Raw genomic sequence first — 27,543 nt, 5'->3', positions numbered from 1 at the left:
AGCTTGAGGAGGACAGAAATGTATTTAGGGTGTCTGCTAGAGGTGAATAAAAAGCTTTCCAAATGGCTAAGAGGGCCAACTCATAAAGGTTACATACCTTGCTTGATGAGACTTAGGAAAGGAAATATAAACTCAGCATAGACTAGACTTGAGATGATGCCAACTCGTGCTTGGAAAGCTAAACATAGGAATATAGATGTGGAGAGTTTATCCAAGATTGGGGACTTGCAAATGACTTTAGTAAAAGATGGAGCTGAGAAAGATAGTAGTTTGTGAGTTATAAGCAGAGTATCTTACTCCTAAGTATCAATCCGGTTAGAAAGAAAATTGAATCTGGAAAAAGAAAAAAATGGGTTAAGAAATTAGGAGAGCTCAAAATATTGGAGGTTGCAGTGAAGGAGAAGTAAGTTCAATTACACCAAGAGTAGAAGATGGGGGGCTTTGGGACAAATAAGGTCATAGTAAGTTAAACCTGGAACTACCTGTAGAACTCTCTAGTTTAATCACTTCATTTTCTAGATAATCCAGAGAAGTTAAGTCCCTTTCCTTAGTTCTTGCAAATAACCATGGGCAAAGCCCTTAGAACTCAGGATACTGTACTCTCAATCTTTTCATGCTTTTTGTTCTCTTGACTCAATTGCCTTGAAAGTGGAAAGAATGATAATCCTGACTCCTTTTAATAAAATAAATGTGTATAAGAAAGATTTCATTATCTCCATTGAGCATGAAGATTGAAACAGGAATAAAAATAGAAATCCCATCTTGGCTTCTAGCTCAAAGAGTTCGTTCCTCAAGTATCAATCCAGGCAGCCACTGCATCCTCTGGAACTTTTCTCTGAGAATGTCACCGAAGATTTGTAAGGATGAAATTCTATAAAGAGGAACAAGTTTAGAAAAGAACAAAAGGTTGTCAGAAAGATGGATCCGCTGCATTAGGACACTGAGCTGACTTCTGTAAGGCTTCACCCTGAGTCTGTGGTGTAATAGCAGCAGGCTGAACATGGCAATTACAATTTTTTCAACATCTACCCTGTGGATACCCATGCTCAGCAGTACAGGTGCAGTAATGCTGTGTGTAATTAAGAAAGAAGGGTGTATTGGGGCACCTGGGTGGCTCAGTCGTTAAGCGTCTGCCTTCGGCTCAGGTCATGATCCCGGGGTTCTGGGATCGAGCCCCGAATCGGGCTCCCGGCTTGGTGGGAAGCCTGCTTCTCCCTCCCTCACTCCCCCTGCTTGTGTTCCCTCTCTCGCTGTGTCTCTCTGTCAAATAAATAAATATTAAAAAAAGAAAGAAAGAAAGAAGGGTGTATTGAAAGGCTGTAGGGAGGAGATAATTCATTTTTACTCTCTCTTCCTACCTCCAAAGAGAATCATAATGAATAGGACAAATTAAAGATCTCTGGGCTCTATAGGGCACTTTCGGAAGCCTCCTACTTCTTCACTTATGTATCTTGAAAGTGATTTAAGGCTCAAATCTTAGCCCTCCTTATTTTAATTGTTTGACCACCCATGTTTGGAGGATCTCAAAAATGAAGAGTGTGCGAATCCCAATTAGGGTAGTTTGCCCCAGGGGTAGGAGGATAGAGAGGGTTCCTTTGTCAAATTTGGCTCTGGTACTGGAACTTTAACATGTGTTATTGGCTCCAGGGATTATGTTCTGGTTCTGGCTGAGTGGAAGCTTGTTTTGCTTTTGTTTTCTGAAAGTATTTAATAAAATGGCAGGATTCGCTTACTTGCTTATTGAATTCTTTTGCCTGGGAAACATGCAAATTCTGAACCCAGCTGCACATTTGTGACAAAGAGATAGCTAATAATCTGAGCTATATGCTATTTTTTTTTCTAAAAGCTTTTTTATTTTTCTACAAGGGCAGAACTATCGTATACAAAGTTAAGCCTTTTAGAGACTGGGGTTTAGAACTGCTTTCTATTAATAGCTTTCAGAGGCTTTTCTAAATAACCTTGAGGCACAGACAGTTTTCCTTACAAGAAAGCAGGTGGAGAAAAAAGATCTATGGTTTGTTAACCAACACAAATTAAGTTGCTAAATCTACCTGTTTCAAATAAATCAGTTGGGCCAATTAGAACATTTATTTTCCCCCTTTGTCCCTTACTCAATCTTAAATGATAGTAGACGCAAAACCAAATGTCAGGCTCTAGTCTCATACAGTGTTCTATTTTTGGCAGCTTCTGCAAAATTTTCTCAGATGCTCTCAGAGTTAGAACTGAGGACCCCCTTCCTCCTGGGTACTGCCCCATGACCAGAATTACCAAAACCACTGAGCAAATAGCAAAATGGCATGTTCTAGTTTGCTGGAGAGAGGCCCTCCAGTTGGATATCAGAGATAAAGCACAAACGGTTCCAAGATTTTGAAATCCTTCATCAACTGTGTCAGCAGAAATAATAGAAAGACAGGCAATGCTCATATCAACAGCTAAGAAAGTCTTACAACTAGGATTTTCAAGTTGCAGAAGAGGAAGAACTACAGAAACTAAACAACTTGTGGCAGAGCCCAGCTAGGCACCTAAGTCTTGTCCTTGTAATTTCTAAAGGTTAATTAGTTGTCATCTTCCCTCCTTCCCTCCATCCATCCATCCATGCATCTGTTCATCTATCCATCAATTTATCCATCTATTCATTCATTCATTCATCAATATTTATTGAGTGTCAGCTCTGTATCAAGTGTTGTGAGAGGCAGTGAGGAAACTTGGAATGAAAAAGGGCTTTGGAGCTTAACAGACATGTACCTAAATCCTGGTTCCCTCAACTCCCTAGATGCATGGTCACACGCAAGATGATTAATTTTATTGTTAATCATCTGAGTTGGCATCTTCATCTGGAAGACAGAGATTGTCTTACCACGTACATTACAAGGTGATTGTGAGAAAAGATTCTATGCATCTTTATAGGATTTACTGGGCTTGACACATGGTGAATAATCAATGATTGACAGGTATTAGACACATGTTACAATGCCTCAAAAAGTAGTCATTATTTTTTCTTATTCTCTATTGATGATTTATGTATATAACATTTATTTTTCTGCTTCTATAGTACATGATTCAGAATAAAAATTGATCTTTTCAGAGAAACAACACTCAGAGAAAGATCACAAAAGATCAAAGTCACCTAGAAAGCATTTCTTTTCAGACATTAGCAGAAGTCTGTTTATCTTTTTGTTTACCATGTATTATATAATGAGGAACTTGCAAAGACCTATAATACTGTATATATTAATGTGCTCCAATTTTTTTTAAAGCATACTTACACCTATTTTCTTGATACTTTTCCTAATTGATATCAGAGCTCATTACTTCCATTTTATATATGAGAAAACGATACATAATTAGTTTGCAAGCCAGTGGCAGATCTTAGGCTAGAATGCATGGCTCCAGATTTCTAGGCTAGCAGCTTCTCTACTCTACTCTTTTTTTTTTTTTTTTTTTTTTTTTTAGAGAGAGAGAGAGTGTTTGAGAGCATGAGTGAGGTGGAGAGTGGCAAAGGGAGAGAGACAGCGAGAATCTCAAGCAGGCTTCACACCCAGAAGGGCTTGATTTCATGACCCTGAGATCATGACCTGACCTGAGGTCAAGAGTCGGAAGTTAAACTGACTGAGTCACCCAGGTGCCTCAGCGGCTTCCTTTAAGAATCAGCCTTTTGAGGGAAGGCCTCGAACAATTTAAAAATTAAAGAGCAAAACAAAAACAAAGAGTAACAGTTGGGGGCGCCTGGGTGGCTCAGTGGGTTAAAGCCTCTGCCTTCAGCTCAGGTCATGATCGCAGGGTCCTGGGATCGAGCCCCACATCGGGCTCTCTGCTCTGCAGGAGCCTGCTTTCCTTCCTGCCTCTCTGCCTACTTGTGATCTCTGTCTGTCAAATAAATAGATAAATCTTAAAAAAAAAAAAAAGAGTAACAGTTGAATCTGATATGTGAGGGTCTATCTGAGCTGTGATAGTTTCTTAGGAAATCGGTGAACACTTTTTAGGTTTGTTAGCACGTAGTAAATTGCTATGGGATATATAGGCGGATCTTTTTGGAGGGATACTTTTGTCCCCACTGAACAGGAAAGAGGACCTTCGGGGAAACAGATTCAGAGAAGTTAAGTAATGAGGCCAAGATAACACAAGTGGTAAGTGCTAAGTATGCCCATTAGGATAATAATACAAATTTGTCCTACTGTTGGCAATTTGACATAATTTTAACTGAAGTCAAGTTTATGTATTTGTATTTACCCTTTGACCATAGCCAGGGCACACAGTTTACCCTAAGGGGTCAGCATTAACACTGTAATCCATATGTGTGATGCTTTATAGGGCTATACATTACACAACTTGCTTTCTTAGACATAGCAACCTCACTTTTCACTAAACATTGACATGTTGTTTTAGCTGTTTCTGTGGGTTTTTTCCCCCTTTCTAGTCACTGTGGCTCCCTACAAAAGGAGCCCATGATGCAGCAACCTTGATTTTAATATTAGTTTATCTAGACATAAGGCAAATTTAGGATAAAATGCAAATATATAATTTACAAAATGATTCGCATTTGTCTGTCTGCCAAACAACATGTGGTTATGTGTTCATAAAACTGGGTATTGGAATATACTATGAAAAGTCCGTATCTTTCCAATTTAATGCTGGAAACTTAATTTATTTTAAATAAAGATTTTGTGTTTGGATGAGGTTTGGGTTATTGAATAGCAGAGGACTCCCATTTTATTTTTGACTAGCTTTTAAGTTCAGAATTATGATGTAAATATGCAGAAAAGAAATAAGAACTAATGCATTATGAGCAGTTACCATGGGCTAGTTTCTTTATAACCACTGTGTATCTTTAAACTTCTGTGATATTTTTAACAACCTTCTGTGGTGGGTTCTGTAATTATCTTGATTTTATATAGCTGAGGAAATGAAAGCTCAGAATGGTGAGGTTATTTACTCAAGGTCACCCAGCTCTTCTGGTTGAGATTTGAAACCACGAATGTGTCTCTGGGTCTTGTGCTCTTAACTATATTAATCAAAGACTACAAACACCTTTGACTAACTTTAAAAAAAAATAAAAGTATATGGGTTATTACTCTCTTAAGAGGACAGTATCACCCATCATAAAACATGTCAGAAACATAATATAGATGATACTTACTTGAAGTTTCAATGATTAAATTATTATGTAGGAAACAATGTTCTCTGAACAATATTTTTATTTTATTATTTATATGAGGTAATGTATCTTTGGAGTTTGCATCTATTTTTTTTTTTTAATCTGTGAGTCATAACTAACCACACTGCTCCAGTAAGACTGTTTTAGAAAAGAGTCATTTTGGAAGGACATGATGGTATGACTTACTCTTTGTTGGGAATGTGCAGGAGAAAAAAAAAATCTATATATAATATAATCATTAGCATTTGATAAAAATGTGGAAATTTTGAAATAAACCTTAATTCATGTTATTCACTTTGACTCTCTCATTTCAGATGATTGGCAATGAGCCCTTAGTAGGGAAGTTTTTTATTTTTAATAACATGGATTATTGACGGGATTGATTTCCATCTTCAAAAGAGTTACTTAATTGTGATGTCAGAAATGATGTTCTATATTGATTTGTGTGTTGCTCACAGAAAAGCCGGAAAGATCTTGAGAGAACTAGGTTAATAGCTCTTTAGGGAAATATACTAGATCAAGTTTGTATTTAAAGTAACTGAGGACAGGTATGAATAGGAACTTCCTTTAGGTTTTGTTGCTTGCTTTCTCAGTGGGCTTTATTTTCTCCAGTGGATGGTAAAGTAATTAAGTTGGAATCCTACTAATGGTTCCAACTTTCAAAAACTACTTATAGTTCTTCCGTAGAAGTATTTCAAAGGATACTCCACATTCTGAATGTTTATCTCACTCCTCTGCTGGCTAACCCCTCTGTTAGCTAACTGGAAAAGAACTTGTTTTTCTACCAGGCCTCTCTGAAAATTGTTGAAATTATACAATCTCTTATAAGCCAAGCCAATTTTTAAAATATTTAACAACTGGTAGGACATAAGTATTGACTAAGCAGAAGAATCATAAACAATGTATATACCTATATGATTACTATTCAGATTATAAGTGAAAAATGGATGTGTAGGGGGATCCTCTGACTGTGCCAGTATCAACTTAGAACTAATAGATTTGTCAATTCATTATGACCCTTATTTGCATAGCAGTAATTCACCACACACACACACACACACAAGCAGTTACTTTTCCCCCCATTGATTATAATACCTGAATTAAACCACTTCAATTAATCAAGCTAATATTATAAAATTGATGTTCTACCAATCTCTATACTTGTACCTACTTTCCTACACTTTCTCTTTCTAAAATAGTCTCTCTTCACCCATTCTTTGTCCATCCATTCCTTTTTCAAAACATCTACTTTAAGAACCCTTCCATGTTTTTCCTATGTTTAATGATCAAATGGTTAAAATATGGTTATGGTTAAAATATGATTTTGTTTTTACATCATTTCATGTAAATGCATTTATCATCTCCATTTGATTTTAAGCTTATGTTTTAGTATCTTCCTATAGTACCTATCATCTGTCTTTTTATAAGAAGCCATTCAGTAAATGTTTACTAATTCATTGCTAGTGAGTGCTTAATCAGTGCTGGGACTACTTGTACTGCAGAACAGGATGTCTGTTTTCCATTATTGTAAGATGGTTGTCTTGTATATCAGATGTTTAACCTTGGTATCACCAATATCTAGTCTGGCATAAAACAGGTACTGAATGAATGCATGTTTGGTTTGATGAATACATAAATCTTTTATGATCTGTGTATAAACTGATCCTTAAACAGAGAACAGTGATTTGACAATTCATGTCTCAGCCAGAGGAGACGCTAAGATTTCATAAAGAAAAAGAAGTGTCCTTTCAGAACTGTAGAGCTGAGCTCAGCCACAACTCAGAGGCATGCCTGTTTCAGTTTACTTCCTCGCCATGCACTTCTGACTGTTGATAATTGATTTCTGTCTCAGCTATGGGAGCAACTAAATGGCTTGGCCAGGAGTCAGTGTATAAATTCCCTGTATTGGAAGAAATTCCCCTTGTGTTGGTGCTAGGTCACACGTATCTTTCATTAAATAACCCTCTTAAAACAAAGAAAACAAGCAAGAAAACTAAAACTAAACGAGGCAAAACAAAGCAGATTAGAGGAAACAGGGTAGAGTAGAAAAAATGAAGAAATCGTGGATTTGGCTTCCAGGCTTTTGACTGTCAAAGCTTTACTCATTCATCCTGGACAAGTATTAACCTCTCTGGACCTTGTTGTCATCACATGGGAAACAAAAGGGCATGTCCTGTATCCTTTCCAAGGCCCCCTTGTAGCTTTCAGATTTACTTCTAGATGCTACCCCTGTGTTGCCTATGTCTTTTTTCTCTGAAGACTTGATTATATCTCCTCATGAGCTATTGAAAGGTACCGTCTTAGTTTGAGTATAAAAAAAGTGGCATATGTCCCTTTCCAAATCCTCAGTACTCTTGTGTGCATCTGGGAAGCACTGGCCCCTGCATAGTTTTGATTACAATGCATATTCTTTTCATTTTGAATCTTAGCAAAGACCTCTGTTGCTGTGCGGTTGTGTGACAGCTGCTGTGTACCCCTCCGGTGGTGGCTGAAATGATTTCTGCACCTGCCTTATGCTTAAAAATATTGGGTGGGGGGAGGAAATGGACTCAGCATGTTGGAAAATATTGACTGGTTTCCCATATTACATTTAGCAGCTGAAAGTCACGGATCTGGGATGAGAGGCAAGCCAGCCAATTTGTTAAGGGTACTGGCTGTTTCCCTGATACATGTTCTGTTTATTTAAAAGGCCCTGGAACCAGATCTTCTGTCCATTAAAGGTCAGGTTCACTGTCATTTTAGGACTAGACTTGGAGATGGGCTCTTTACAAAATGTAAATAGCTTAGTCAGGCCAGGTGAGATGAGCCTACCTCTAGACCCATTTCCTGCCACCATTTCCTGTCTCCTAGATTCCTTCCAAGTAGAGTGTGAAATGTTTGCAATGCTAAGATAAATATTCTGAACAGTGTGTGTTTCAAATAATCCAATTTTCTTCTTAGGGAAAAAATCATATTTTAGGATTAGTAAAAAGGAGGGGTACCTGGGTGGCTAACTCTGTTAAGCATCTGTCTTTGGCTCAGCTCCTGATCTCAGGGTCCTGGGATCGAGCCCCACATCAGGCTCCCTGATCAGTGGAGAGCCCGCTTCTCCCTATTCCTCTGCCTCTGCCCTCTGCACTCTCTCTTTCTCCCTCTTTCTCTCAAACAAATGAATAAAAATCTTAAAAAAAAAAAAGGTTAGTAAAAAGAAACAAAGGCAGTAAAGTAGGGGGGTTAAGAACTTTGAGTTAGGAATAAGAAAGACTTGCATTCACAATCCATTTCCTGTCCTTACTAGTTCTATGACCTTGAGCATATGACTTAAAGTTTCTCTGTATCAGTTTCCCTATCTGGAATATGATTAAACACTATCTATCTCATAGGGTTGTTAGAAGAAATAAATATATTTAGCTTTTATCAATGTGCATTTAGCATAGCACTTTGAACATAGGAAGCCATTCAAAGAGATAGTTTTGTGTTTGTTTGTCTATTTGTTTTTAAAGCTTACAAGGGCTTGTGGTATATATGATGCAGCAGAGCGAAATTACTTATTTCGTATTAAATAAGCATCCCAGGGGTGCCTGGCTGGCTCTTGATCTCAGGTTGTGAGTTTGAGTCCTATGTTGGGTGTAGAGATCACTTAAAAATAAAATCTTAAAAATACGTACATTCATACATATACACATAAGCATCCCATCTCTTCAAAAGGGAGCTAATGTTAACAGGAGGAGATTATTGCTCAGTGACTGTAAGAGAGGTGCTAAATTAGAGCAGGATTCAAATTCTGGCTGTGATTAGACCTCAATTTCTTTGTCACTGCACTATGCAGAACTCTAAAAGCTCTTTTCATGCCCACCACTGGCCTCGATGTGAACTCATGACTTTTTGGTAAAGATTAAATGGTGGCAGCTCAGTAAATGTTTTGCATGTGGCAACTGAGGATGCTTATAATTCATGAATGATTTTATAATCCATAGGATGTTGCATTTATGTTTCCAATGCTTCTTTTGCCATATACAGCCATTCACATAGCTGTAAATTGTAAACATTTGTTAAAAACATGTAAAATATAGAAAGTATAATGTATTATGGTATGAACTATATCCCAAACCTCTTATGAATATTTTTGGCAAGGATAGGGAATAATGATCTCTTGTTTAGCATACTAGTTTCAGTATGACTCTTGCGGTGTGACATTCATTCATTCACATCATTTCATTAAACAGACATTTATTAAGCATATACTGTATCAGATCCTTCCTGAAGCAAGTTTGGGATAGAGAAACACATGTAAAATTTCCCTGAAAGGAAGATAATATGTGGACATAGCTGATATAACACAGGTTAGAAAACGATAATGACTGTAGAAGTAAAATAATAGTAATGATAATAACAAAATGTATAATTGAAGTTGAGAAGAAAAAAGAAAAATAGTTCCATCTCTGTTAGAAAATAGTTCACGAAAGAGTTGAACGTGGTCATAAAATGTAAGATGAATTTGGCAAAAAGGAATGTTCCAGGCAGAAAAAACAATGTGAACAAATTAGAGATGTTCAAAGAATGGTAAATTGTGGTTTTGAGGGAGCATAGTGGAATAAAGGTAACTGCACAAGAAAAATGGAAAGAGTAGGTTGAGCCTGGATTGTGACAAGTCATGGGGAGATGTTGGAAGTTTCTGAGCTGTGAAGTGACAAGCTCACTATCCAGTGTCTGGTTTTGGGTCCCATGACTCTGAAGCACTCAGAAGTCTAGCAGAATGTTTTTCTGTAGTCTCAGTATCCATTCCTTTTTGCACATATTGTTAGAATCACCAAGTATTCGAGAGAGATGTCCTCTTACATGTGCATTGGCCATGCAGTCCTTATGAAGTTGGATGCTGCCAGGGTCAAAGACTGCTGGTGTTTGCCATGTGTAAATACACAGATGTTAACTTTTATACATTATGAACATTTGAAATAATCACTGGTACTGAAATCATATTTAATTCTATAGTTACTGCTGAACAGAAGGTTCTAACCTAATAGGTCCTACTTTTTATATTGGAGTTAGCGATTTTTTTTAAAAGATTTTATTTACTTATTTGTCAGACAGAGAGAAAGTGTGAACACAAGCAGGGGAAAAAGACAGAGGGAGAAGTAGGCTCCCAGCTGAGCAAGGATGTGGGACTCAGTCCCAGGACCCTGGGATCATGACCTGAGACAAAGGGAGTCCCTTAACTGACTGAGCCACCCAGGAGTTAGTGATGTTTTTTTTTTTTTTTAAGATTTTATTTATTTATTTATCAGAGAGAGAGAGAGGAGCGAGAGCGAGCACGGGCAGACAGAGTGGCAGGCAGAGGCAGAGGGAGAAGCAGGCTCCCTGCTGAGCAAGGAGCCAAATGTGGGACTCAATCCCAGGACGCTGGGATCATGACCTGAGCTGAAGGCAGCTGCTTAACCAACTGAGCCACCCAGGTGTCCCAGGAGTTAGTGATTTTTAAAGGGAATGTTTACCATGGTGTCTGTAGGAATGATAGTTTCTTTTTTTTTTTTTTTTTTAATATTTTATTTATTTATTTGACAGACAGAGATCACATGTAGGCAGAGGCTGGCAGAGAGAGAGAGAGAGAGGAGGAAGCAGGCTCTCCACTGAGCAGAGAGCCCGATGCGGGGCTCGATCCCAGGACCTTGAGATCATGACCTGAGCCGAAGGCAGAGGCTTTAACCCACTGAGCCACCCAGGTGCCCCGATAGTTTCTTAATAAATTTGTTTTGGATTTGGCAAGATATATTTGGATAAACAAAAATGACATAAATACAACTATATTCTAATATATTACTGATTGGCCTCATTGAATACTTAAAGAATATCATCAATATAGATTGTAAAGTTTTGCTAATTTTATACAATCTCTGATAATACATTTGTTCATTTTTTTAACAAGAGTATCTCCTTTCCCCAGAGTCTCATAATCAAATAGCTCTAACAGCAAAGAAAAAAAAAAAAAGTCCACAGTTTTAATCTATCTATTAATACAGGGATTATTAAGAGATCTGCATTTGACATCTTCTCATTTCACAGAGAACATTTCACTGGAATACAGATTGGACTGTTTTATGGTATGGTTTATGGATTATCATTGAATTCCTGGGAATTCTTACTCAGTTTGAATGCTGGGATCCTAACAATGAAGGGAACATTATTATCCTTTAATATTTTCAATATTGTCAGTTTGGGTGATTGCTTATGTGGATTACCAGTCAAGGATAGAACGCCCCCATGTCACTGTGGTATTCTTCTTGTAGCTATGAATATGAGAAAGAAAATGAGCTGTGTTGTATCTTATGGTTAAGCTACATAAATCAATGACTCTTAGATAAATAGTGCATTAATCAAATCTTCCCAAAGAGAACTCTAATTGAGAGCCTTGAAAATGAGAGTGGACTGGTGGTTACAAACTATCACATATCAAATATAGTGATCATTCCACTCCCTTGAAAACCTAAGTCCATGTTTTCTCACACATACATTTATCTTTTATAGTGTTCTTGGTCTAGATTTTTCCTAGATATTCTCTCATTCTTTCCACTTCATTTGATGGGAGACATCTTCAGTCAACGTAATCAGCAAAGCTTTGTCAAAACCTATGTTGTGGAAGGCACCACACCATACAGCATATCAAATCCTCCAATCTCTCTGATTACAGCAAACCAATGGGGTGGGATTTGAAAATTATTGGAAAACTCCTCTGCCTAAAATGTAGGTTCCTCTAGTAGCCAGCCTGACCTAATGTGGGTGACTGACATTTTTGCCTTAAGGGCTAACATATTTTATTGAATTAATCTATATCCTTGCTAAATTCATCAGGATTTCTAAAAATGTGAAGACATTCAAACAGAGAACATAGGAAAAAGCAAATGAAACCAAGGATGGGGAAGGTAGACCAAAGGTAGTTGTTATAAAATCCTGGACATTTGAATTTGTCTCAGATGTTTTTGACATTTTTAACAGGACAGGGAAAGAAAGATGTGGGGAGAAGTGGGGGCACATAGGGCAGGATCAGATGCATGAAGAGCAACGTATTTTAAAATAAAGTTATTTGGAAGAAGTAGCCCTTCACCCATGGGCTTTCATAGAAAGAATACTGTATGATGTAGCAAAATGACAATTTCAGTAATGTTCTAATAGTAAAAACAGCATTGCGTGCTACAGATCTGTTTCTTAGAATCCTTCAATGTAAAGAAAGCTCCTAGCACAAGTCAATAAATGCAGCTCTTGACCCCTGGAGAGTAATCAGAGAGTGATTGGACCTCTGTGTCACAGCACTGTCCTGGGGCAATACCTTGGAGCACTAACAATTTAGGCATTAACACCTTGGTATAAGCAGTTTACCCATTTTTTAAAAGTTTTTATTTAAATTCCAGTTTGTTAATGTGCAGTGTAATATGAGTTTCAGGTGTACAATTTAGTGATACAATACTTAATACAACTCCTGATGCCCATCACCAGTATACTCCTTAATCCCCATATAACTGCTAGAGATGCGTGGGCTTTCCAGGAGCTAAAAGCCAGGAGCAGAGGGCTTTTCTGGGGGAGGTTAATTCAGGTTGGAGAATCTGGCAGAAAGCAAGGACCCCTGAAAAAGATTACCTCAGTGTGTTTCTTAGAGCTGGCTTTGCCTATGGCCAGGTACTAAAAGTGTAAAATAATTTAAGATCGCATTATACTTACTGGTGCAGCAACAACAAAAATTATTCACTAGCTATTACTGAGTCTCCTGTGCTGTCATGTATACAAGATAGGACATTCAACAAGGACTTCCCATGGCCATTCTTTGAATATGAAAAGGATTCTGTGTCTGTTGGTGGGGGAGGGTGGAGGCACAGAGATTAGAAAGTAGAGCTACAACTACAGTCAACAATGTGGATGCATCTCATGAAAGATAACGTTGAACTAGAAACAAGACTCAAGAGAGAGTATAGATCTTCTACTTATGATGGAGTTACCTCCTGATAAGCCCATTGTAAACTGAAAACATTGTAAGTTGCAAAGGCATTTAATAAACCCATCCTACAGAACATCATAACTTAGCTTCGCCTACCTTAAATGTGCTGAATACCGCACTAAAGTGAAAAACAGAATGGGTGTCTGGGTACAGAATGGTTGTAATTATATTGGCTGTTTACCTGGCGTTTGCATGACTGATTGGGAGCTGCTGCTTGCGGCTGTCCCAGCATCACAGGAGAGTATCACACTGCATATTGTTAGCCCAGGAAAAGATCTAAATTTAAAATTTGAACTACGGCTTCTACAGAATGCATATCACTTTCGCATCCTAGTAAAGTAGAAAAATGTTAAGTCAAACCATCTTAAGTTGGGGACTGTCTGTACATACTTTATGATTCCATTTGTAGAAAGTACCAAAACAGATAAAGCTACCCTATGATGTTACGAGTAATAGTAGTGGTTATCTTGGAGATAGGGCTTGAGAGGGAGAACCAGAGGGGGCTTTTGGAATACTGAATTCTTCTGTTTCTTGATCTGGGTACAGAGAACACAAACATGCCCAGTGTCTGAGCTGTACATTGACAATGAACTTCTCCCTGTGTATGATATATGTCAACAAAACATTTTTGTTTAAGTTAAAGAAATGTCTCCCACATATTAGAATATTGCTAACCCAGTATGCTTTTGCCATCCTTTCTCAACTTATCAGCATGTAGGAGAGAAATTAATTACTGTTTTCAAAGAATAAGTCTGTTATTAGATTTCAATTCCTTCCCTTTTCCACTTTCTCTCAGATTTACCCAACAGTTGTTTTTTTCCTCCTCTGCTCTACAGAGCTACAAAACTGCATTAAATATCTCTCTCTGAGGGTTTCTCAATACTATGCTTAGTGTTACCTGGAAGCCAAAGTCAATACCGAAAATAAAGAGGCTGGGGATCAAGGTCTAGATTGTCTTTTCAGGTGTTGTCTGGAAAAAAAATCAGACTAGGAAAGAATGTCTTAAAGGTGTATCATGGAAAGATCCAGTATGTTGGAATGGTATAGTCAGTTTCTAATTTCAGACAGAATGATTTCTCACATGTGTTAAAGTGTAAAAAAACATCTAATAAGATTTAACACTTCAAAGTCATTAACTAACTAATTAACTAATGAATCCACATAACAGCTCTATGAAGTTTGTGTTAAATATCTACCACTTCGGGACGCCTGGGTGGCTCAGTTGGTTAAGCCGCTGCCTTCGGCTCAGGTCATGATCCCAGCATGCTGGGATCGAGTCCCACATCAGGCTCCTTGTTCTGTGGGGAGCCTGCTTCTCCCTCTGCCTCTGCCTGCCACTCTGTCTGCCTGTGCTCACACACTCTCTCTCTCTCTCTCTCTCTCTGACAAATTAATAAATAAAATCTTTAAAAAAAAAATATCTACCACTTCACAGATCTTGTGTCGTTTAGAAACCCTTACAGCTCTTTTCATCTCTGCTCTTTTTCAAAGTCTTTAAAATGAACTAATTATTATCTCCAGTGAGGGGCATGTATCAAATTTCTCTCTTGAGAAGAGGAAATCCAGTGCTTTATGAAATGATGACAAAATCAATCAAATAATTCAGTGGCCTTCCCGATGATATCACTCCAAATTTCAAATATCCTTTAGCCTCTGTTATGTTTTGTTTGCCTTAAGGAAAAGCAAATCCTTTTCATTAAATGCCCGCATATAGTAGGTACTCAATAAATGTCCATTGGAATTTCTCTATCGTAACTCTTTGAATAAATTGCTTTGGATAATTCAGTCACCATTTCACAGACTCAACTGGAAATTTTGAAAACATAAATAATATTTCGTACCATTCTTCCAAACAACTAAATTCATTCCCACTAGAAATGAATTCAGTGCTAAGTTAGTAGGTCATTTTTGTGTCTATAGACCAATACTACAATAGTAATAGCATGTTCCCTTCACACTGAGTGTGTGGGAGGAGGTGGCGGTGATAAATCCATGTTTTGGGGAGAAAAAAGAGAGATAAACATTAGGTTTAAAGAAAGATCTGAAAGATAATGAAGTCAGTTCTTTAAGTAATGTTTATGAAAAGCAAATGGTGCCAAATTGTTAGAAAAAGACAATACTAAGATCAGACTTTTTTCGTGGTGCTGCTAAACAAAATTATTATAGAATAGTTAATACAGCAGTTCCATTAATGGGTTTCCAGATTTCTGACAAATACTTTTCAGGTTGATTTAATGATTGATTAATTAAGCTCCAGAGATATTGAGTCATTTTCTATAGGTGGCAGATTTGGTGGTATAAATGGTTAATGTGGGAGCTTTCACTTGACCCATCATGGAAACATGCTGCATTGTGAAAACACCCAGTGAGAGAGGGGTCAAAAACTTTTACTGAACACCTGCCATGTCCGCAGAGATACGTTATCTCAATTTATCCTCAAAATTGCCCTGGGATGTAAAGTACTGTTCCCATTTTATAGATAAGGAAACTGATGCCATATCATACTGCTAGTCTAACTAATCCGAAGTCTGTCATCTCTCCCCTAGACCAGGAAATAAGAGCAGTCTTCCATGAATAGATTTAATCTGAATACCTGCAGGTCCCATCCATCTTAAACTGGTTTTGTAGGTACTCATCTGTGCACACTGATGTCCTGATTTAATAAAAACTTAGGTATAAGAATCTCTTCTGTTTTTTTCTTTTTTTTCTTCCTTTCTCTGCCCTCCTTTTAAGCCACTCTCAGCTCATGCAGCATGAATTCTGGCTGGCACGGGCAGTGCAGTCAAGGCTGCAGCTGTTAGCATCCCCTCCTCCCATGCTCATCATGAGTTCTGCAAATGAGCCCTGCAGACTGATATTGCGTTCTGCAGTTTATTTGATAAATAGCTTTTGTGGCCTTTGATTTTTCATATCACTCATAAATTCTGGCAACAGACTGGTTGTTTGTCAGATTCAAATTTCACACATTTGGAAGGAAAGAGTTGAAGATTTCTGCATTGAGAGAGGACTCTACCCTTAAGATTTATTTGTAAATTTCACTTAAAACTACTTTGAGAGGAACCTGGGATATTCCCCTGGCCTGCCCTAGCTGCAAATTATTTCTATCCTTGTGCCATAAATCTTGATAATATGTCTTTTAAAATGTGCCCGAGAAATGTATTTCATGTTTATAGTGCTGGATTTTAGTGAGTCAAATTGTGTTTGGGCAGTATGTTTGCCTCTTCACGTTCTGTGGACACTGGAGTAAAATGGAGACTTCAGTCATTCAGCTGCAGGCTCTAAGAAAGCCTGTTGTAACTGTGCATTTTAATTAACCGAATCAGCTGAGGAAATGTTGTCTCTCTACTGTGGTGTAGCTGTCTGCCTTGTAAACTACCTCCCTGGATAAACAGAGGACTTCTATTTTCTTAAACTGCCTTTCCCCCATGGTCTTTAAGAGTGTTGGGCTTTTTCTTTTTTCTTAAATTACAGGTGGAGAAGGTTTAATTAACTCCAAAATGATTCTCTAGCAAACCCAGTTGTATTTTTTTTTTTTACAACAATTTGAGCTACAATACAGTTACCACAGGATGCACTCTGTTGTTGGGAGCACACATTTATAAACCTAAATCTGTTTTGTTATATTACCAGAGATGGCATCTGCACTTGGGTACAGTTGAAATACAAATTGAAGATCAAATAGTTTTTTTTTTTTTTTTAACTAGTCAGTGGGCTACTGTGAGCTGAGCCAACAAAATGGGAATAATTTAACCATTGATTATTTCCACACCACACACTGCTGGATGTTAAAGCTGAGTTGAATATGAGAAGATAGTCATAGTTCAAAGAGTTATGTGCAAATTTGACCTCTGGAAATATAATTTGTGAGCCTGGTATTGAAAACTGTGAATACATCCTACTGGAAACTTCTTGCCTGAATAATTGGTTATAGGTTAGTTAAGCACTGGGTTCCTTTCATTCTGCTGTCACTCTATGCAGAATTTTGTGAAACTAAACTAGATTAGTGCTAATTTCACAACAGTGGCTTTTCATCTTTTCAAATTCTCTGTCAGGGAGCCCAGGACCCTCTACCTGAGCTAAACCAAGCAGATTCCAGTCCTGAAAATTAAAAATAAAAACAAAATGCAACTACTTCTTTGTCCTCTATAATAAGAATGGGAACAAAAAATTCATTTAAAATTTAAGCAACCGGGGCACCTGGGTGGCTCAGTGGGTTAAAGCCTCTGCCTTCAGCTCAGGTCATGATCCCAGGGTCCTGGGATCGAGCCCCGTATCGGGCTCTCTGCTCAGTGGGGAGCCTGCTTCCTCCTCTCTCTCTCTCTCTGCCTGCCTCTCTGCCTACTTGTGATCTCTCTCTGTCAAATAAATAAAATCTTAAAAAAAAATGAAAATTTAAGCAACCACTGAATACATAACTTAAGCAAGAAGGATATCCATTCAAGAGAAAACAATGATGCAATATTTGTCAGCGAAACCCCAGAATGGATAACTAAGAGAAGGACTAAGAAATTCAGTTCTTGCAAGATCATTAAAAGTATGATTAAATTACCTTAGGATTTCAAATGGAAAGTGAGAAAAAGGACTGAACAGTTCTCAAAAACCCTCACAGCAACAAGTTTTTATGACTGAATAAAGATTTAATTTCAATTCTCTTTAACATACGTTCCAAAAACAAATTGGCTACATTAATGGCAGAGATTCCTATGGTCCAGAGCCTGAACAAGACCTCACATGAAAAGGAATATTTGGAAGTTCTAAAAATCTGCACTGCCTTTCGAATCAGAATTAAAACGTGACTTAAAAATATATTAGGAAGGAATGTCATTTCTATTTCTGTAATTAAGCTACTATTTACAAAATTACAGTTCTTCATTTATAGAACTAAACAAAGTGTTGAATAAAAATCAATTTTTTACTCCCCTTTAAATTAAATTATTAGACTGTGTCATTTTAATTACTGCTTTTCTAAGAGATAAAAATCACTGGTATTTTCCTTTTAACCCAGTCAGAAGGTGCATATTTAAGTAGTATAGATTGACTTATAAACAAACATTGAGTAGAGGGAAAAATTGAAAGAAATTTCAGTTTTAAGATGAGAGAAATGAAATTCAGTGAAAAGGAAGAAGAAGATGAACAGAAAGGAGGAGAGCGAAGACCTAGCAAAGGGCATATGCCTCAGTCCTATGTGATCAAATCTGCCCTCTGCATAATCAGTGTTCAAGAGATTAAAAAAAAAAAAGCATCACTAATTCTCAACTTATGAGTATTTGATATTTGAAGCCTCCAGTAGAATAGTTACTTTGAAAATGTGCATAGTCAGAAAGCCAAAGACCTCTGACCTCCTCTCTGTGATAGTGTCGGGTGGCCCTTTGTTTGGTGAGAGAGGAGAGGCCTTGGAATGTATTTAAGGCAGAAGCTTTGTGGATCTGTGGACAGGATGAACAGACAACTAAACTAAAGAGAAAAAAATCTTCTCAAGAGGCAGTGGACAAAGAGAGGTCACAAATATATGGCTTTTACAATAAAAGTTGACTACCCAGCCTCCGCTAAAACGAAGATGTATTCATATATAGAATCCACAATTCTATCTTTGTCTCAAAATATTTTTTAGCTCTTAGTCACTTTAACATACCACCTAAATTGTTCATATCCTTGTAACTCTCAAAGGAAAATCATTGGTAGATTATTCACAACATAGATGCAGTTTAAGTCAGAACATGATTCTTAAAGACTATACTTATATAAGAATAATTTTTGAAGCCAGTTTAATGATACATGAGAAAGCTGTATATGAAAATGTATATACTAAATAAAAACAAAATATATATGTAGACCATATAAATAAATATGAGGTTGGCAATAACTTTATCATAATTACTAGAAAATCAATTCAACAGACATCTATCATGAATAAATGACTCTTCCAATCACGACTGGTAGGAGAAAGAGGATTTAAAAATTAGTTCATTTCCTCAAAAAGGGTATACAGACACATCAATAACTCTAACACAAGACAACTGGTGATGTAATCTCTAGCAGGGATACAAAATACCGTGGTAAACAGGGAAGGGCAAGATTAAGAAGACTTCTAAAATGAGTGGGATTTGAATTGGATCTATTGTAGAAAGGCTCAGAGATTGACAGGAGGACTCAGAAGGGAGGAAAGTCATTCCTCACCAAGGAAACAGCCTGAGCAAAAGCACAGAGGTAAGAAAACACATGCTACTTCAAAACTTGGCCAGTGCTAAAGCATGGGAAATGAAATGGAAATAAAGGTAGAGATGTATTTGGGCGTTGCTGGGAGATTTAGGATATTGGTTTTATATACCACATTACTCTGTGGTATTAACCATGTGCTTAGATGCCCCTGAGCAATTTAGATACTAACTCTTGAAAGTCTGCCAGGTATCTCTTATTCCACATAGATAGTGGAATGCAACTGTTAAAGCATACTAGGGCACTGAACTTCTTAGCAGAGTTAATGAAGGGAAAGAGGAGGTTACTATTACGTGCCACACTTGGTACCAAGTGATTTTACCTATGTCATCTCATTTAATCAAGAAGGTTCTTTATGAGTATTAAATTAAATAACACACAGTGTGCCAAAATAGAGTACATAAAAGTATTCAAGAAATGCTGATTCTTTGCCCTCTTGCAATAATCAGGTGATGATTATATTGTCTTGTACTTTTTTTTGGTAAGATGAGGAAGCGAAGACTCAATATTTTGCAGTTATAAAGTCTCGGAACCAGAATCCAGAAGAGTTTTTCATGGATCTATCACCCAAGTTCTTTCTGGTATATCATATTGTTTGTCAGTGGAGAAATACTAAGCCTGTGTATAATGGAAGTTTATTAAAGATATTTCTCAAATTACAGTTTACTGAATGAAACCTGGATTATTTGCTCTACCTTGGTTTTTGGTAAGGCCCAACCTCATGTTTTAGAAAAATACAAAAGTATCTATATAGGATAATTTTAGAGGTGCTTGCTAAAAAGCCTTTTGCCCCCAGAAGTACTTTCCCCAACCCTGCTGGTTATGCCTTAACTTACATATGACTCTCTCACATTTAGCTAAAGGTTTTTATCCCTATTTAAATGTAAGTGCCCTCAGAAGGGACAGTAATACTGGTCTAGATCTAAGAATAGATATTTGTTAAGGAATAGGAGCTAAAAGAGCCTTAGGTACCATCGGATGGAGGAGTTAGTTGTGGTGTGGATAGTCCTTCTAAATGGAGGCAAAGCATGGGAGTGGGAGACTTGGAAGACAGAAGACAGATACCCTAGACTTGACTAGATTGTACTGTAGGGACAAATTCAGTCCGTTTGTCTGATCCAACCATAAAACTGATAAGTTACTCTGTGACTTTCTCATCAGATCAAAATTTGAGTGGGTACTCTAGAAAAGCAGGCAAAGTGGTACACTTGGATTGGAAAAGATCTGTAGGTAGAAAACCAAACCAAACCCAACAACCAAAAACAAACAAACAAACAAACAAAAGAAACCTCTCTGCTGGAAATGGAAAAGTAGAAGGAGTGTGAAGCTTAAATTTAAGAATATGATGGTAAACTTGGAGAGTAAATCAGATGTCATGAAAGCAAAATACAGGATGCTCATCATTTATGATTATTTTAAAGATGAAGCAAGATATAATATGAGCTTTGGGCACTGTCTTTTTTTTTTTAACCTACCTTGACCTTTTCTCTTTAATTTACAGCTACCCTAATGCTTTTGCTTTTTAGTGTAAACTAATAAAGACCCCACACATCTCTGTGTGTTAGACCATAAAACAAGCAAAGTGAAGCCCATAAAAATATATGTAAATTTTTACATTTTACTACTCTATCCTCCCTGTAAAAGTCCATAGGACTAAGTGCATGCTGCCTTTTAATGGCATGAGATGGGCTGGAAGGGTGACATGGACTGGAAGAATATGTTGCTGGCAGATTAGAATTTAGCTAGCAGAGGGATAGCCTAATGGTAAATCACTGGGTATCATTTCCAAAGAGGAACTGGAGATATATAATTTGGCTTGAGAAGCATGTGTAGGTGGAGTATGAATTATTTTAGGGCAGTCCTTTAGAGAAGGGACAAGATACAGGATTAATGGATAAAAATTTTAAGGAAAACAAAATCAATCTAAGAACTCTTCCTATATTAAAAACAAATAAAAAACCCTACATACCCACTTCCGGTACGCAAGGACTTAATTACACAAACGTACACAGACTTTGTAATGAAACATGAATTATAGGATGGATATGAATTTCCTATCTAAGCATCTACAACATGGCTAACTTGGTGGAGAACACAATATGCTTATCTAATATGGCCTTTATTTACAGATCTGTAATTATTCTAGTTTAGCCATCATTCAGTGATGTTACCTAACCTTCCATTGGATAAATGGCAGTACCCCAACCAAATAGTTTTGACTTTTCACTTTAAAATTTTGTGTAAATTGTGCAAAGCCCCTTTCGTAGATCAATGAGTACAAGCCAACACTGATCCTAAAGTGAGGAGTTAGTTTTAAACTCCTTAGAGGGTTTTCACTGTTGTGATCTTATCATAGGTATAACAGATATTTTAAAGTTACTCTACTACTTCAGCCTCAACATGATACTCTACAAGTTCCCTTTAAATATTCTTGTGAGATTCTGGCTGACTGCTTCAAATGGAGAGGCGTAAACATATTCCTTCTTTCAGAATGTATAACAGGTCAATATTATTGATAAGAAGCAGTTTTTCGCTATGTATAGGGACCACCCAGTAGAAGCCATGAAGACCACCTGATAGTATAGCCTCACTATACTGTAGCCTTACTGTCTAAGGACATTTTCTTTTTACCCCCACCCACCTCATGAATAACTTTGAGCCTCAAGAGGGCTAAATAAGGATTTATATTTAATTGAAGTCCTTTGCTCTTTAGTGACAACATGTATTTTACACCCTGGATAGATTATTTAGTATGATGAAGATTGAACAGAAATTACCTTTGCTTAAATGTAATGCCTGCCTTATTGTTTTATGTGTGAAGCCCCCCAAATTTGCATTTTACCCCTGAGAAGACTAAATTCTGATTATTGGTATGAGTGTTTTTAATTGGTGAAGTGTAGTTGGACACTCCCATATATAAAGTCCTATATTTTGTTCACTAGGAGTTGATTAAGAAGGAAAATAGTAGACTTTAATACTTTGCTAACCTGCGATTCAACTAGATTTTTTTCCTTTTTCTGTTGAAAATTAGAGATACTGGAGAGGTGATTTATAGGCTGGAGAGGGCCAGCCAGACTTAAGTTTTGTCTTATAGTCTATTTTTTTTTTTTTTAAATTAGAGATAGACCACTCTTCTGAGTGAGATGACCAACTTGTGTTGGGTTATATGAGAAAAGACTTTCTTTGGTGATAGAAAACAATTTTTCCATGTGTGTAAAATAGGGAATAACAACTTAAGGGTAGGAGAAAGGTATAATGGAAATTCCTTCTTGGGAAGTGGGGAGCGGGAACCTCTGAAAAATAAAAAGAAAATATGAGAATTGTCAAGAAAGTTATCGATTTTCATTACATTTGCTGGATAGGAAGATATAGAAGCTCTTTTACTCTTTCTTCAATAAGATGGATTATTATTGAATATGGGTTTTTGTCTTTAGAAGGTACAGTTGTAAAATAGTTGCCTCTGCTGGGGTCTTACTCTGTGGCTCAGAGAGTCTGTGTTTCTGAAATTCTTCTCACGTGTTCATGAGACCTAACTCAAGAACATCCACCAGTGATCCTATGAAGGTAAAGCAGCATAAAATTCACAAATAATTTTTTCCTCTGAAAAACAACCATCTTCTCTCTGTTCTTCAGAGATTTTACAGAAACTTAGATATCAAAGATGAATAATTTTTCTACTTGAATTATAAGAATTTTGGAAATACATGTACATCCAGTAGAGAGAGATTTGTGATATTTATGACTACATTGTTTATTTATTTATTTATTTATTTTGCTGAAAGGCCAACAAAGACTAGTATTTCTTTGCTTAAATGATTAGGTTGTTACTTATTAAAAAAGCCTTTGTATTTTTATGCCTTTTTTAATCCAGTGATTTTCAATGACAATAATTGATAAAGTCAATATCAGGCTTTTTTGTAGGAAGAGATTTTAGGGTCTTTCTTTGGGGAAAAAAAAGAAACAAAATAGATGTTATGTGATTGATACCTGGAATGTATGCTAATCCCACTATAACATGTTATGAGCAATTACTTTTTTTATGCAATAATGATGTCATCTCGCCATAAATGTTATATGTAAGTATAAAGACAACAAATGCTCAAAATATTGATACTAGAAAGGAGATCAACAATTAACCTATGCTTATTGAAAATCCTTGCTATAAAGACCTGATTTGGGACCCAATTAGGATTTTTATTTACTTTGATAAGCTTTTGCTTTTGTATTCTCTGGTTGGTATCTTTATGTCTATTGTACATTTATGTATATTAATCATTACTGATAAACTCAGACTCTGATAACATGGGGTAGAAGAAATTGTGTTTTTATGGAAAGTAAAGGTCAAAAACAATTTAAGTTCTAGACTCGCTGCCAAGTCTCAGAATTTGTATTAACGTACAATGGATTTGGTCTTCTGTAATATAGAGGTTAGTGATGTCTTTTGACCCAGGCCAGACACAGAGCACCAGTAGCTGAATATCTCACTAAATGCCCTTTGAAAAGAATAGGTTTTTGCTATTTGAGAATTAATAAAATATTTCTCAAATTTTCTTCTCCCAATAACCATATAAAATGTAATACATGCCCATTTTACAGATGGGGAACTTAAAGTTCAGAAAAGCTAAGAAATTCACCTGAAATCATTAGATCAGAAAATGTCAAAGAAACTTGAATCTAAGGCACATACTCTACCATCCATGGCTGTGATACTTTCCTCAAATAAAAAAGAACTGTAAACTACGTTTATATAGGTTTTCTCTGTAGTTTTTCTCTTTTATTCTACACAACTCTACAAAAGTCACCAATGATTTTGGAGACGAAGCAAAATTTGGGTCCAATTCTGTAAACTATTATTCTGTAAACAGATTAGGTGAACTCACTTTCACCTATGTATTTTTTTTTATTAGTTTTCAAGAGTCATTTAATAGAAGCTATTTAACTTCCATCACTTCTGTTTCTCTTACATTTATAATTCACATTTACTGATATTATTGTTCGTATTTCTTCTAAGTGTGTCTGATTTTTAATGTAGGTAGTTAAGAGAGTACAAGTACCAAAAAAACTCCATGGGTTTGCTACAGATCCAGATACCAATAAGAATCCAGGGAAAAGGGAATAGAAGAAACAACACAGTTTCTGAATTTTTTCATTTCTCATGGCTCAATTCTCATTTGTCATATCTGAAACTCATTTTGTCTTAGGCTTCATGGCTGGATGCTTGTTTCTGATGCTAGTCTAATCCACATGTTAAATAAACTATTTAAGTTTGCTTCTTGGTAAATGTCAAGGGAAGAGAGGATATTTCATGCACCTACAACATCCTAAAATCCCTTGCCAAATCTATGAATCTGACTCTGCATTATCCTTCCCCAGAAGGAGAGCATAATTTCATTATCCATGAATCATCACCTCTTAGACTGTAACATCATTGTCAGAGAACCTAATAGAACCAGTGTTCAGCGGCTGAGAAGGGGGAGGGTTGGGGAGAGCACTGGGGCAAAGCACAGGTCACTGGCCTGATCAAGAAACTGCAGGGTCCTAGAGGGGTGGAGGAGGCTTCCCTCACCTGATAGCTCAGACATTCCTACTGACTGGTAAATAACCAATGCTAATTCTTTCAATATTAATGTTGAAATCTGTCTTCCCCAATCGAAATTATATTATATTTTGGAACATTGCCTATGGAAAATACTAACCCATTTAATGAAAACTTGAGAATATCTGGCAGATATAACATTGATGAGTATAAATACTTTGACGTATTTCTTATCTATTCTTACTACATAGTCACTTGCTCTTCATCTATGGACACTTATTTCTAGCTCCCAGTGTCATTTCTATAGCCTCTCTCTGGGTTAATTACTGAATAACTCCATATGCAAAATAGAACTTAAAAAAAAATCACACTATAACTATATTTCTGAGGGAGATGAATGAAATAAAATCCAAGTCTGATTCACAGATCGAAAAATACATGTTGTAAATCATGTTTACATAAGGATTCAGAATTAGAAAAACTGAAGACGTGCATGAATCGCTGTGGTTAGTCTAACCAGCCACTGGAGGTCACTGCTGCTCCACAGAAATACAGTTTATTGCCTGTCGACTTAGATAGTTGACTCACCAAATCAAGTAAAAAATGGTTTAAATCCTTTGAAAAAATGTAATGTCAACATTCTTGGAAAATATAAACTCATTTAAAAGGAATATATCTTGCGTCAGTATTGCTTAGAAGACTGTGGCACTGGGACTATTAAAGCCGAGCTGCGGTAGCACTATGTGTACTGGGGCTCATAAAAATGGGGGAAAAAAACCCCATGCAGTTCAGTGACTAAACTGCGTTTCTTCTCTCTCTGGTAAAGCATCCCAAGTACTGACTGAATCCATTCTGCATCGACATATCTGTGTTGTATAGTTCAAGAGGTCAGGTGGTTTATTTAACAGTTGTCACGTTTGAGGGGAGTCAGATACTTCATGTAAATTTGAAATAGAAAAATGGGATACCAGTGATATTTCTTTAATATGTTATGAGTTGGAAATACTTAATGAAAACAGACTTGCAGTATGTAGTCCAGAAAGTGCTGTGGGTGTGGGGGTGAAGACAACAACTTTTGAACAGGAGAGCACTGACCAGGTGGCTTTGACAAATTTATGATGGTGAACTAGTTATTGTCTAACCTACAAGAGTTCTATGTTTGTGATCAGAAGATCCTAAGAAATAGAGAAGCTTCATTTCCAAAGTGGGGGTGGTTAAATGAAAAATGTAATGTCCTGAATCAAAATAACTTTTATAATCTAAGGAATTTTATTTTGGCTCTATTATTACATTCATAAGCACTAAAAAATGACCAGCCTTCAAAATGTTGGTCATTCATTTAATCTTACACACGGAGTGGCTTTGAATTTTAGAAACACTTTCAATACAACAAACCTATTTTATATATGCTGCTAGGATCACAACAGTGAGAACTGTAAGAATTCAAAAATAAAAGTATAGATATGCCTTGCCTAAGTTTATTTGGTATCCATGACAAATGAAGCAGAAGGTCAAGTCAAAGAATAGAAATGGGCTTTTTCACTTTAACACTGCATTTAATTAATACAATCATCTTCAGTACAGATAAAAATGAGGCTGATCAAAGAAATTTTCTTTTTGAGATGGAATATATATTTACTGACATTTTATGAAAAATGAAAAATTACAACTTCAGTGAAAAACATCGCAGTAGGCTCAGTCATCCAGTTCACAGTACTGTAAGGAAGTATCTGCATTATTAATCAATTGGGAATCTGTGACTATTTACCATTAATAAATATACATTCAACAATTATTCTTGGGTCAATATATCATAGTTATGATGCTTTTCTGCATCTCTTTTAAGATTTAATCAAAATCAAAGTACCTTGAGAAATCCACTTTAAATGTCCCCTTCCGTTTATTGCTTATAAAAGTATGATTTTTTTTAAAAAAAAATCTGGCTTCCTTGCAATTATATTTCATGGGGACTTGCCTAGATTTTTCCTCTCAGCATATGAAAAGCCTTCAAACGATATAAAAATGCTCGTTAAAAAAAATAGCCATTCACTTTTTCTTTTTTGCTGCAGTGATTTTGTTTTGAAAGAACAGGGATGTGGTTAAAGATGTGGGGCTTGGCAAGCCAAATTAGAAAAAGACTCAGTGTATCAATTCCCGATTGTTGCTCCTGCAACAGGATTGTTCATTTTGGAGGATGAGAGAGGATACAATAGAGACCACAGACATTTTTCTAAAATCTTAATGAAGTGTGGTCAAAGTTACTTAAATACAGAGGGTCTGATTTGTGCTGCAGTCAATAAACTTTCACCTACGACATAAAAACATGCATGCAGCTTGCAGATTGCCAACAGGGTCTGTACAGAATCATACTGATGGATGGGTTCACAGTACAGATGAACATAGGGACACTGTAACGTCAGCAGTAGAAAAGCAAAGGACAACTGCCATAGTTTGGTCTTTTTTTCCCTCTAAGATGTATTTTAGACATTTATTAAGGTGTTATCAAAATCATTCTTTTCAATGAAGCTTTTGTGGCAAGCATGTCTTGGAATGTGTTCTCTTTATGCCTCTGAATGAAGTGTCAGTCATTAGGGGACTAGCGTGTGCAGGGCACATAATGGAACACAACAGGACAACCAGACAAATCCCAGACAGAAGAACAGACAGAGCTAA

General features: G+C 36.7%; 2 protein-coding genes across 5 annotated transcripts in view; one reads left to right on the top strand and one right to left on the bottom strand.

Annotated features, from left to right (window-relative positions):
* Nucleotides 1-27,543, top strand: part of CTNNA3 (catenin alpha 3) — a 1,776,580-nt gene that overhangs the window by 751,804 nt on the left and 997,233 nt on the right. The gene's annotated exons all lie outside the window — the stretch shown is intronic.
* LRRTM3 (leucine rich repeat transmembrane neuronal 3) overlaps nucleotides 1-27,543 on the bottom strand; it is a 165,262-nt gene that overhangs the window by 134,061 nt on the left and 3,658 nt on the right. The window lies entirely within an intron of this gene.

Source organism: Lutra lutra, chromosome 14 (genome assembly GCF_902655055.1).
Source record: "Lutra lutra chromosome 14, mLutLut1.2, whole genome shotgun sequence".
Lineage (NCBI taxonomy): Eukaryota > Metazoa > Chordata > Mammalia > Carnivora > Mustelidae > Lutra > Lutra lutra.
This window is presented reverse-complemented; position numbering and strand designations above follow the sequence as displayed.